The following is a 13,353-nucleotide window of genomic DNA, read 5'->3' as shown; positions in this document are numbered from 1 at the left end:
GCTACACCCTAGGGCGTTGCTCCAACAGATCGAATAGTTAGTGCCTTAGAAGTCAACGGCCGAAGCATAAAATACAAAATAAAGACAACAGTTTTTCCATCGTATAGAACGGATAATTGCAACCAGTATGAAAGTTATGGTCATTTCTACGTTCCGGGCAACCTAGGCCTCACTCTAGCGCGTTGTTCCACCAGATTGAATAGTTAGGGCCTAAGAAATGAACGCCAGCAGCATAAAATACAATATAAATACAACAGTTCTTCCATCATATAATACGAATACTTGCAACAAGTATGAAAGTTATGGTCATTTGTACGTTCCAGGCAACCTAGGCTTCACTCTAGGGCGTTGTTCCACCAGATCGAATTGTTAGGGCCTAAGAAGACAACGCCAGAAGCATAAGATACAATATAAATATAACAGTTTTTCCATCGTATAGAACGAATAATATTATCCAGTGTGAAAGTTATGGCCATTTCTACGTTCCGGGCAACCTAGGCTTCACTCTAGGGCGTTGCTCCACCAGATCAAACAGTTAGGGCCTTAGAAGTCAACGCCCGAAGCATAAAATACAAAATAAATAGAACAGTTTTTCCATTGTATAAAACGAATAATTAGTACCTGTGTAAAAGTTATGGTCATTTCTACGTTCCGGGCAACCTAGGCTTCACCCTAGGGCGTTGTTCCACCAGACCGAATAGTTAGGGCCTAAGAAGTGAACGCCAGAAGCATAAAAAACAATATAAATACAACAGTTTTTCCATCATATAAATCGAGTAATTGCAACCAGTATGAAAGTTGTGGTCATTTCTACTTTCCGGGCAACCTAGGCTACACCCTAGGGCGTTGCTCCAACAGATCGAATAGTTAGTGCCTTAGAAGTCAACGGCCGAAGCATAAAATACAAAATAAATAGAACTGTTTTTCCATCGTATAAAACGAATAATTGCAACCAGTATGAAAGTTAACGTCATTTCTACTTTCCGGGCAACCCAGGCTTCACTCTAGGGCGTTGTTCCAACAGATTGAATAGTTAGGGCCTTAGAAGTCAACGCCGGATGCATAAAATGCAATAGAAATACAACAGTTTTTCCATCGTATAAAAGGATTAATTGCAACCAGTTTGAAAGTGATGGTCATTTCTACGTTCCGGGCAACCTAGGCTTCACTCTAGGGCGTTGCTCCACCAGATCGAATAGTTAGGGCCTTAGAAGTCAACGCCAGAAGCATAAAATGCAATATAAGTACAACAGTTTTTCCATCGTATAAAATGAATAATTGCAAACATTGCGAAAGTAATGGTCATTCCACGTTCCGGGCAACCTAGGCGTCACTCTAGTGCGTTGCTCCACCACATCTAATTGCTACGGCCTTAGACGTCAACGACAGAAGCATAAAATACAATAAAGATGCAACAGCTTTTCCATCGTATAAAACGAATAATTGCACCCAGTGTGAAAGTTATTGTCATTTCTACTTTCTGCGCAACCTAGGCTTCACCCTAGGGCGTTGCTCCACCAGATCGAATAGTTAGGGCCTTAGAAGTTAACGCCCGAAGCATAAAATGCAATAAAAATACAACAGTGTTTCCATCATATAACAGGAATAATAGCAACCAGTTTGGAAGTGATGGCCTATTCTACGTTCCGCGCAACCTAGGCTTCACTCCAGGGCGTTGCTGCACCAGATCGAATAGTTACGGCCTAAGAAGACAACGCCAGAAGCATAAAATTCGATATAAATACAACAGCTTTTCCATCGTATAAAACGAACAATTGCAACCAGTGTGAAAGTTATGGTCATTGCTACGTTCCGGGCAACCTCGGCTTCACCCCAGGTCGTTGTTCCACCAGATCGAATAGTTAGGGCCTAAGAAGTGAACGCCAGCAGCATAAAATACAATATAAATACAACAGTTCTTCCATCATATAAAACGAATAATTGCAACCAGTTTGAAAGTGATGGTCATTTCTACGTTCCGGGCAACCTAGGCTTCACTCTATGGCGTTCTTCCACCACATCGAATAGCTACGGCCTCAGAACTCAACGCCTAAAGCAGAAAATACAATAAAAAAAAACAGTCTTTCCATCCCATAACAGGAATAATTGCAACCCTTGTGAAAGTGATGGTCATTTGTACGTTCCAGGCAACCTAGGCTTCACTCTAGGGCGTTGTTCCACCAGATCGAATTGTTAGGGCCTAAGAAGTCAACGCCAGAAGCATAAGATACAATATAAATATAACAGTTTTTCCATCGTATAGAACGAATAATAGCATCCAGTGTGAAAGTTATGGCCATTTCTACGTTCCGGGCAACCTAGGCTTCACTCTAGGGCGTTGCTCCACCAGATCAAACAGTTAGGGCCTTAGAAGTCAACGCCCGAAGCATAAAATACAAAATAAATACAACAGTTTTTCCATCATATAAAACGAGTAATTGCAACCAGTATGAAAGTTGTGGTCATTTCTACTTTCCGGGCACCCTAGGCTACACCCTAGGGCGTTGCTCCAACAGATCGAATAGTTAGTGCCTTAGAAGTCAACGGCCGAAGCATAAAATACAAAATAAATACAACAGTTTTTCCATCGTATAGAACGGATAATTGCAACCAGTATGAAAGTTATGGTCATTTCTACGTTCCGGGCAACCTAGGCCTCACTCTAGCGCGTTGTTCCACCAGATTGAATAGTTAGGGCCTAAGAAATGAACGCCAGCAGCATAAAATACAATATAAATACAACAGTTCTTCCATCATATAATACGAATACTTGCAACAAGTATGAAAGTTATGGTCATTTGTACGTTCCAGGCAACCTAGGCTTCACTCTAGGGCGTTGTTCCACCAGATCGAATTGTTAGGGCCTAAGAAGACAACGCCAGAAGCATAAGATACAATATAAATATAACAGTTTTTCCATCGTATAGAACGAATAATATTATCCAGTGTGAAAGTTATGGCCATTTCTACGTTCCGGGCAACCTAGGCTTCACTCTAGGGCGTTGCTCCACCAGATCAAACAGTTAGGGCCTTAGAAGTCAACGCCCGAAGCATAAAATACAAAATAAATAGAACAGTTTTTCCATTGTATAAAACGAATAATTAGTACCTGTGTAAAAGTTATGGTCATTTCTACGTTCCGGGCAACCTAGGCTTCACCCTAGGGCGTTGTTCCACCAGACCGAATAGTTAGGGCCTAAGAAGTGAACGCCAGAAGCATAAAAAACAATATAAATACAACAGTTTTTCCATCATATAAATCGAGTAATTGCAACCAGTATGAAAGTTGTGGTCATTTCTACTTTCCGGGCAACCTAGGCTACACCCTAGGGCGTTGCTCCAACAGATCGAATAGTTAGTGCCTTAGAAGTCAACGGCCGAAGCATAAAATACAAAATAAATAGAACTGTTTTTCCATCGTATAAAACGAATAATTGCAACCAGTATGAAAGTTAACGTCATTTCTACTTTCCGGGCAACCCAGGCTTCACTCTAGGGCGTTGTTCCAACAGATTGAATAGTTAGGGCCTTAGAAGTCAACGCCGGATGCATAAAATGCAATAGAAATACAACAGTTTTTCCATCGTATAAAAGGATTAATTGCAACCAGTTTGAAAGTGATGGTCATTTCTACGTTCCGGGCAACCTAGGCTTCACTCTAGGGCGTTGCTCCACCAGATCGAATAGTTAGGGCCTTAGAAGTCAACGCCAGAAGCATAAAATGCAATATAAGTACAACAGTTTTTCCATCGTATAAAATGAATAATTGCAAACATTGCGAAAGTAATGGTCATTCCACGTTCCGGGCAACCTAGGCGTCACTCTAGTGCGTTGCTCCACCACATCTAATTGCTACGGCCTTAGACGTCAACGACAGAAGCATAAAATACAATAAAGATGCAACAGCTTTTCCATCGTATAAAACGAATAATTGCACCCAGTGTGAAAGTTATTGTCATTTCTACTTTCTGCGCAACCTAGGCTTCACCCTAGGGCGTTGCTCCACCAGATCGAATAGTTAGGGCCTTAGAAGTCAACGCCCGAAGCATAAAATGCAATAAAAATACAACAGTGTTTCCATCATATAACAGGAATAATAGCAACCAGTTTGGAAGTGATGGCCTATTCTACGTTCCGCGCAACCTAGGCTTCACTCCAGGGCGTTGCTGCACCAGATCGAATAGTTACGGCCTAAGAAGACAACGCCAGAAGCATAAAATTCGATATAAATACAACAGCTTTTCCATCGTATAAAACGAACAATTGCAACCAGTGTGAAAGTTATGGTCATTGCTACGTTCCGGGCAACCTCGGCTTCACCCCAGGTCGTTGTTCCACCAGATCGAATAGTTAGGGCCTAAGAAGTGAACGCCAGCAGCATAAAATACAATATAAATACAACAGTTCTTCCATCATATAAAACGAATAATTGCAACCAGTTTGAAAGTGATGGTCATTTCTACGTTCCGGGCAACCTAGGCTTCACTCTATGGCGTTCTTCCACCACATCGAATAGCTACGGCCTCAGAACTCAACGCCTAAAGCAGAAAATACAATAAAAAAAAACAGTCTTTCCATCCCATAACAGGAATAATTGCAACCCTTGTGAAAGTGATGGTCATTTGTACGTTCCAGGCAACCTAGGCTTCACTCTAGGGCGTTGTTCCACCAGATCGAATTGTTAGGGCCTAAGAAGTCAACGCCAGAAGCATAAGATACAATATAAATATAACAGTTTTTCCATCGTATAGAACGAATAATAGCATCCAGTGTGAAAGTTATGGCCATTTCTACGTTCCGGGCAACCTAGGCTTCACTCTAGGGCGTTGCTCCACCAGATCAAACAGTTAGGGCCTTAGAAGTCAACGCCCGAAGCATAAAATACAAAATAAATACAACAGTTTTTCCATCATATAAAACGAGTAATTGCAACCAGTATGAAAGTTGTGGTCATTTCTACTTTCCGGGCACCCTAGGCTACACCCTAGGGCGTTGCTCCAACAGATCGAATAGTTAGTGCCTTAGAAGTCAACGGCCGAAGCATAAAATACAAAATAAATACAACAGTTTTTCCATCGTATAGAACGGATAATTGCAACCAGTATGAAAGTTATGGTCATTTCTACGTTCCGGGCAACCTAGGCCTCACTCTATGGCGTTCTTCCACTACATCGAATGGTAACGGCCTCAGAAGTCAACGCCTGAAGCATAAAATACAATAAAAATACAACAGTCTTTCCGTCCTATAACAGGAATAATTGCAACCCGTGTGAAAGTGATGGTCATTTGTACGTTCCAGGCAACCTAGGCTTCACTCTAGGGCGTTGCTCCAACAGATCGAATAGTTAGTGCCTTAGAAGTCAACGGCCGAAGCATAAAATACAAAATAAATAGAACTGTTTCTCCATCGTATAAAACGAATAATTGCAACCAGTATGAAAGTTAACGTCATTTCTACGTTCCGGGCAACCTAGGCCTCACTCTAGGACGTTGCTCCACCAGATCAAACAGTTAGGGCCTTAGAAGTCAACGTACGAAGCATAAAATGCAAAATAAGTAGAACAGTTTTTCCATTGCGTAAAACGAATAATAGCAACCAGTGTGAAAGTTATAGTCATTTGTACGTTCCGGGCAAACTAGGCTTCACTCTACGGCGTTGCTCCACCAGATCAAACAGCTAGGGCCTTAGAAGTCAACGCCCGAAGCATAAAATACAAAATAAATAGAACAGTTTTTCCATCGTGTAAAACGAATAATTGCCACCGGTGTGAAAGTTATGGTCATTTCTACGTTCCGGTCAACCTAGGCTTCACCATAGGGCGTTGTTCCACCAGACCGAATAGTTAGGGCCTAAGAAGTGAACACCAGATGCATAAAATACAATATAAATACAACAGTTTTTCCATCATACAAAACGAATAATTGCAACCAGTATGAAAGCTAGGGTCATTTCTACTTTACGGGCAACCTAGGCTACACATTTGGGCGTTGCTCTTACAGATTGAATAGTTAGGGCCTTAGAAGTTAATGCCCGAAGCATAAAATGCAATAAAAATACAACAGTTTTTCCATCATATAACAGGAATATTTGCAACCAGTTTGAAAGTAATGGTAATTGCTACGTTCCGGGCAACTTATGCTTCACTCTAGGGCGTTGCTCCACCAGATCGAATAGTTAGTGCCTTAGAAGTCAACGCCAGAAGCATAAAATGCAATATAAATACAACAGTTTTTCCATCGTATAAAACGACTAAGTGCAACCAGTATGAAAGTTAACGTCATTTCTACTTTCCGGGCAACCCAGGCTTCACCCTAGGGCGTTGTTCCAACAGATTGAATAGTTAGGGCCTTAGAAGTCAACGCCGGATGCATAAAATGCAATAAAAATACAACAGTTTTTCCATCGTATAAAAGGATTAATTGCAACCAGTTTGAAAGTGATGGTCATTTCTACGTTCCGGGCAACCTAGGCCTCACTCTAGCGCGTTGTTCCACCAGATTGAATAGTTAGGGCCTAAGAAATGAACGCCAGCAGCATAAAATACAATATAAATACAACAGTTCTTCCATCATATAATACGAATACTTGCAACAAGTATGAAAGTTATGGTCATTTGTACGTTCCAGGCAACCTAGGCTTCACTCTAGGGCGTTGTTCCACCAGATCGAATTGTTAGGGCCTAAGAAGACAACGCCAGAAGCATAAGATACAATATAAATATAACAGTTTTTCCATCGTATAGAACGAATAATAGCATCCAGTGTGAAAGTTATGGCCATTTCTACGTTCCGGGCAACCTAGGCTTCACTCTAGGGCGTTGCTCCACCAGATCAAACAGTTAGAGCCTTAGAAGTCAACGCCCGAAGCATAAAAAACAATATAAATACAACAGTTTTTCCATCATATAAATCGAGTAATTGCAACCAGTATGAAAGTTGTGGTCATTTCTACTTTCCGGGCAACCTAGGCTACACCCTAGGGCGTTGCTCCAACAGATCGAATAGTTAGTGCCTTAGAAGTCAACGGCCGAAGCATAAAATACAAAATAAATAGAACTGTTTTTCCATCGTATAAAACGAATAATTGCAACCAGTATGAAAGTTAACGTCATTTCTACGTTCCGGGCAACCTAGGCGTCACTCTAGTGCGTTGCTCCACCACATCTAATTGCTACGGCCTTAGACGTCAACGACAGAAGCATAAAATACAATAAAGATGCAACAGCTTTTCCATCGTATAAAACGAATAATTGCACCCAGTGTGAAAGTTATTGTCATTTCTACTTTCTGCGCAACCTAGGCTTCACCCTAGGGCGTTGCTCCACCAGATCGAATAGTTAGGGCCTTAGAAGTCAACGCCCGAAGCATAAAATGCAATAAAAATACAACAGTGTTTCCATCATATAACAGGAATAATAGCAACCAGTTTGGAAGTGATGGCCTATTCTACGTTCCGCGCAACCTAGGCTTCACTCCAGGGCGTTGCTGCACCAGATCGAATAGTTACGGCCTAAGAAGACAACGCCAGAAGCATAAAATTCGATATAAATACAACAGCTTTTCCATCGTATAAAACGAACAATTGCAACCAGTGTGAAAGTTATGGTCATTGCTACGTTCCGGGCAACCTCGGCTTCACCCCAGGTCGTTGTTCCACCAGATCGAATAGTTAGGGCCTAAGAAGTGAACGCCAGCAGCATAAAATACAATATAAATACAACAGTTCTTCCATCATATAAAACGAATAATTGCAACCAGTTTGAAAGTGATGGTCATTTCTACGTTCCGGGCAACCTAGGCTTCACTCTATGGCGTTCTTCCACCACATCGAATAGCTACGGCCTCAGAACTCAACGCCTAAAGCAGAAAATACAATAAAAAAAAACAGTCTTTCCATCCCATAACAGGAATAATTGCAACCCTTGTGAAAGTGATGGTCATTTGTACGTTCCAGGCAACCTAGGCTTCACTCTAGGGCGTTGTTCCACCAGATCGAATTGTTAGGGCCTAAGAAGTCAACGCCAGAAGCATAAGATACAATATAAATATAACAGTTTTTCCATCGTATAGAACGAATAATAGCATCCAGTGTGAAAGTTATGGCCATTTCTACGTTCCGGGCAACCTAGGCTTCACTCTAGGGCGTTGCTCCACCAGATCAAACAGTTAGGGCCTTAGAAGTCAACGCCCGAAGCATAAAATACAAAATAAATACAACAGTTTTTCCATCATATAAAACGAGTAATTGCAACCAGTATGAAAGTTGTGGTCATTTCTACTTTCCGGGCACCCTAGGCTACACCCTAGGGCGTTGCTCCAACAGATCGAATAGTTAGTGCCTTAGAAGTCAACGGCCGAAGCATAAAATACAAAATAAATACAACAGTTTTTCCATCGTATAGAACGGATAATTGCAACCAGTATGAAAGTTATGGTCATTTCTACGTTCCGGGCAACCTAGGCCTCACTCTATGGCGTTCTTCCACTACATCGAATGGTAACGGCCTCAGAAGTCAACGCCTGAAGCATAAAATACAATAAAAATACAACAGTCTTTCCGTCCTATAACAGGAATAATTGCAACCCGTGTGAAAGTGATGGTCATTTGTACGTTCCAGGCAACCTAGGCTTCACTCTAGGGCGTTGCTCCAACAGATCGAATAGTTAGTGCCTTAGAAGTCAACGGCCGAAGCATAAAATACAAAATAAATAGAACTGTTTCTCCATCGTATAAAACGAATAATTGCAACCAGTATGAAAGTTAACGTCATTTCTACGTTCCGGGCAACCTAGGCCTCACTCTAGGACGTTGCTCCACCAGATCAAACAGTTAGGGCCTTAGAAGTCAACGTACGAAGCATAAAATGCAAAATAAGTAGAACAGTTTTTCCATTGCGTAAAACGAATAATAGCAACCAGTGTGAAAGTTATAGTCATTTGTACGTTCCGGGCAAACTAGGCTTCACTCTACGGCGTTGCTCCACCAGATCAAACAGCTAGGGCCTTAGAAGTCAACGCCCGAAGCATAAAATACAAAATAAATAGAACAGTTTTTCCATCGTGTAAAACGAATAATTGCCACCGGTGTGAAAGTTATGGTCATTTCTACGTTCCGGTCAACCTAGGCTTCACCATAGGGCGTTGTTCCACCAGACCGAATAGTTAGGGCCTAAGAAGTGAACACCAGATGCATAAAATACAATATAAATACAACAGTTTTTCCATCATATAACAGGAATATTTGCAACCAGTTTGAAAGTAATGGTAATTGCTACGTTCCGGGCAACTTATGCTTCACTCTAGGGCGTTGCTCCACCAGATCGAATAGTTAGTGCCTTAGAAGTCAACGCCAGAAGCATAAAATGCAATATAAATACAACAGTTTTTCCATCGTATAAAACGACTAAGTGCAACCAGTATGAAAGTTAACGTCATTTCTACTTTCCGGGCAACCCAGGCTTCACCCTAGGGCGTTGTTCCAACAGATTGAATAGTTAGGGCCTTAGAAGTCAACGCCGGATGCATAAAATGCAATAAAAATACAACAGTTTTTCCATCGTATAAAAGGATTAATTGCAACCAGTTTGAAAGTGATGGTCATTTCTACGTTCCGGGCAACCTAGGCCTCACTCTAGCGCGTTGTTCCACCAGATTGAATAGTTAGGGCCTAAGAAATGAACGCCAGCAGCATAAAATACAATATAAATACAACAGTTCTTCCATCATATAATACGAATACTTGCAACAAGTATGAAAGTTATGGTCATTTGTACGTTCCAGGCAACCTAGGCTTCACTCTAGGGCGTTGTTCCACCAGATCGAATTGTTAGGGCCTAAGAAGACAACGCCAGAAGCATAAGATACAATATAAATATAACAGTTTTTCCATCGTATAGAACGAATAATAGCATCCAGTGTGAAAGTTATGGCCATTTCTACGTTCCGGGCAACCTAGGCTTCACTCTAGGGCGTTGCTCCACCAGATCAAACAGTTAGAGCCTTAGAAGTCAACGCCCGAAGCATAAAAAACAATATAAATACAACAGTTTTTCCATCATATAAATCGAGTAATTGCAACCAGTATGAAAGTTGTGGTCATTTCTACTTTCCGGGCAACCTAGGCTACACCCTAGGGCGTTGCTCCAACAGATCGAATAGTTAGTGCCTTAGAAGTCAACGGCCGAAGCATAAAATACAAAATAAATAGAACTGTTTTTCCATCGTATAAAACGAATAATTGCAACCAGTATGAAAGTTAACGTCATTTCTACGTTCCGGGCAACCTAGGCGTCACTCTAGTGCGTTGCTCCACCACATCTAATTGCTACGGCCTTAGACGTCAACGACAGAAGCATAAAATACAATAAAGATGCAACAGCTTTTCCATCGTATAAAACGAATAATTGCACACAGTGTGAAAGTTATTGTCATTTCTACTTTCTGCGCAACCTAGGCTTCACCCTAGGGCGTTGCTCCAACAGATTGAATAGTTAGGACCTTAGAAGTCAATGCCCGAAGCATAAAATGCAATAAAAATACAACAGTGTTTCCATCATATAACAGGAATAATAGCAACCAGTTTGGAAGTGATGGCCTATTCTACGTTCCGCGCAACCTAGGCTTCACTCCAGGGCGTTGCTCCATCAGATCGAGTAGTTACGGCCTAAGAAGACAACGCCAGAAGCATAAAATTCGATATAAATACAACAGCTTTTCCATCGTATAAAACGAACAATTGCAACCAGTGTGAAAGTTATGGTCATTGCTACGTTCCCGGCAACCTAGGCTTCACCCCAGGTCGTTGTTCCACCAGATCGAATAGTTAGGGCCTAAGAAGTGAACGCCAGCAGCATAAAATACAATATAAATACAACAGTTCTTCCATCATATAAAACGAATAATTGCTACCAGTATGAAAGTTATGGTCATTTCTACGTTCCGGGAAACCCAGGCTTCACTCTATGGCGTTCTTCCACCACATCGAATAGCTACGGCCTCAGAAGTCAACGCCTGAAGCATAAAATACAATAAAAATACAACAGCCTTTCCATCCTATAACAGGAATAATTGCAACCAGTTTGAAGATGATGGTCATTTCTACGTTCCGGGCAACCTAGGCTTCACTCTAGAGCGTTGCTCCACCAGATCGAATAGTTAGTGCCTTAGAAGTCAACGGCCGAAGCATAAAATACAAAATAAATACAACAGTTTTTCCATCGTATAGAACGAATAATTGCAACCAGTATGAAAGTTATGGTCATTTCTACGTTCCGGGCAACCTAGGCCTCACTCTATGGCGTTCTTCCACTACATCGAATGGTAACGGCCTCAGAAGTCAACGCCTGAAGCATAAAATACAATAAAAATACAACAGTCTTTCCGTCCTATAACAGGAATAATTGCAACCCGTGTGAAAGTGATGGTCATTTGTACGTTCCAGGCAACCTAGGCTTCACTCTAGGGCGTTGCTCCACCAGACCGAATAGTTAGGGCCTAAGAAGTGAACACCAGATGCATAAAATACAATATAAATACAACAGTTTTTCCATCATACAAAACGAATAATTGCAACCAGTATGAAAGCTAGGGTCATTTCTACTTTACGGGCAACCTAGGCTACAGATTTGGGCGTTGCTCTTACAGATTGAACAGTTAGGGCCTTAGAAGTTAATGCCCGAAGCATAAAATGCAATAAAAATACAACAGTTTTTCCATCATATAACAGGAATATTTGCAACCAGTTTGAAAGTAATGGTAATTGCTACGTTCCGGGCAACTTATGCTTCACTCTAGGGCGTTGCTCCACCAGATCGAATAGTTAGTGCCTTAGAAGTCAACGCCAGAAGCATAAAATGCAATATAAATACAACAGTTTTTCCATCGTATAAAACGACTAAGTGCAACCAGTATGAAAGTTAGCGTCATTTCTACTTTCCGGGCAACCCAGGCTTCACCCTAGGGCGTTGTTCCAACAGATTGAATAGTTAGGGCCTTAGAAGTCAACGCCGGATGCATAAAATGCAATAAAAATACAACAGTTTTTCCATCGTATAAAAGGATTAATTGCAACCAGTTTGAAAGTGATGGTCATTTCTACGTTCCGGGCAACCTAGGCCTCACTCTAGCGCGTTGTTCCACCAGATTGAATAGTTAGGGCCTAAGAAATGAACGCCAGCAGCATAAAATACAATATAAATACAACAGTTCTTCCATCATATAATACGAATACTTGCAACAAGTATGAAAGTTATGGTCATTTGTACGTTCCAGGCAACCTAGGCTTCACTCTAGGGCGTTGTTCCACCAGATCGAATTGTTAGGGCCTAAGAAGACAACGCCAGAAGCATAAAATACAATATAAATACAACAGTTCTTCCATCATATAAAACGAATAATTGCAACCAGTATGAAAGTTATGGTCATTTCTACGTTCCGGGAAACCCAGGCTTCACTCTATGGCGTTCTTCCACCACATCGAATAGCTACGGCCTCAGAAGTCAACGCCTGAAGCATAAAATACAATAAAAATACAACAGCCTTTCCATCCTATAACAGGAATAATTGCAACCAGTTTGAAGATGATGGTCATTTCTACGTTCCGGGCAACCTAGGCTTCACTCTAGAGCGTTGCTCCACCAGATCGAATAGTTAGTGCCTTAGAAGTCAACGGCCGAAGCATAAAATACAAAATAAATACAACAGTTTTTCCATCGTATAGAACGAATAATTGCAACCAGTATGAAAGTTATGGTCATTTCTACGTTCCGGGCAACCTAGGCCTCACTCTATAGCGTTCTTCCACTACATCGAATGGTAACGGCCTCAGAAGTCAACGCCTGAAGCATAAAATACAATAAAAATACAACAGTCTTTCCGTCCTATAACAGGAATAATTGCAACCCGTGTGAAAGTGATGGTCATTTGTACGTTCCAGGCAACCTAGGCTTCACTCTAGGGCGTTGCTCCACCAGACCGAATAGTTAGGGCCTAAGAAGTGAACACCAGATGCATAAAATACAATATAAATACAACAGTTTTTCCATCATACAAAACGAATAATTGCAACCAGTATGAAAGCTAGGGTCATTTCTACTTTACGGGCAACCTAGGCTACAGATTTGGGCGTTGCTCTTACAGATTGAACAGTTAGGGCCTTAGAAGTTAATGCCCGAAGCATAAAATGCAATAAAAATACAACAGTTTTTCCATCATATAACAGGAATATTTGCAACCAGTTTGAAAGTAATGGTAATTGCTACGTTCCGGGCAACTTATGCTTCACTCTAGGGCGTTGCTCCACCAGATCGAATAGTTAGTGCCTTAGAAGTCAACGCCAGAAGCATAAAATGCAAT

This window comes from Calliopsis andreniformis, unplaced genomic scaffold, assembly GCF_051401765.1.
Source record: "Calliopsis andreniformis isolate RMS-2024a unplaced genomic scaffold, iyCalAndr_principal scaffold0004, whole genome shotgun sequence".
Classification (NCBI taxonomy): Eukaryota; Metazoa; Arthropoda; class Insecta; order Hymenoptera; family Andrenidae; genus Calliopsis; species Calliopsis andreniformis.
The sequence above is the reverse complement of the archived record's forward strand: the minus strand, read 5'-3'. Positions refer to the sequence as shown.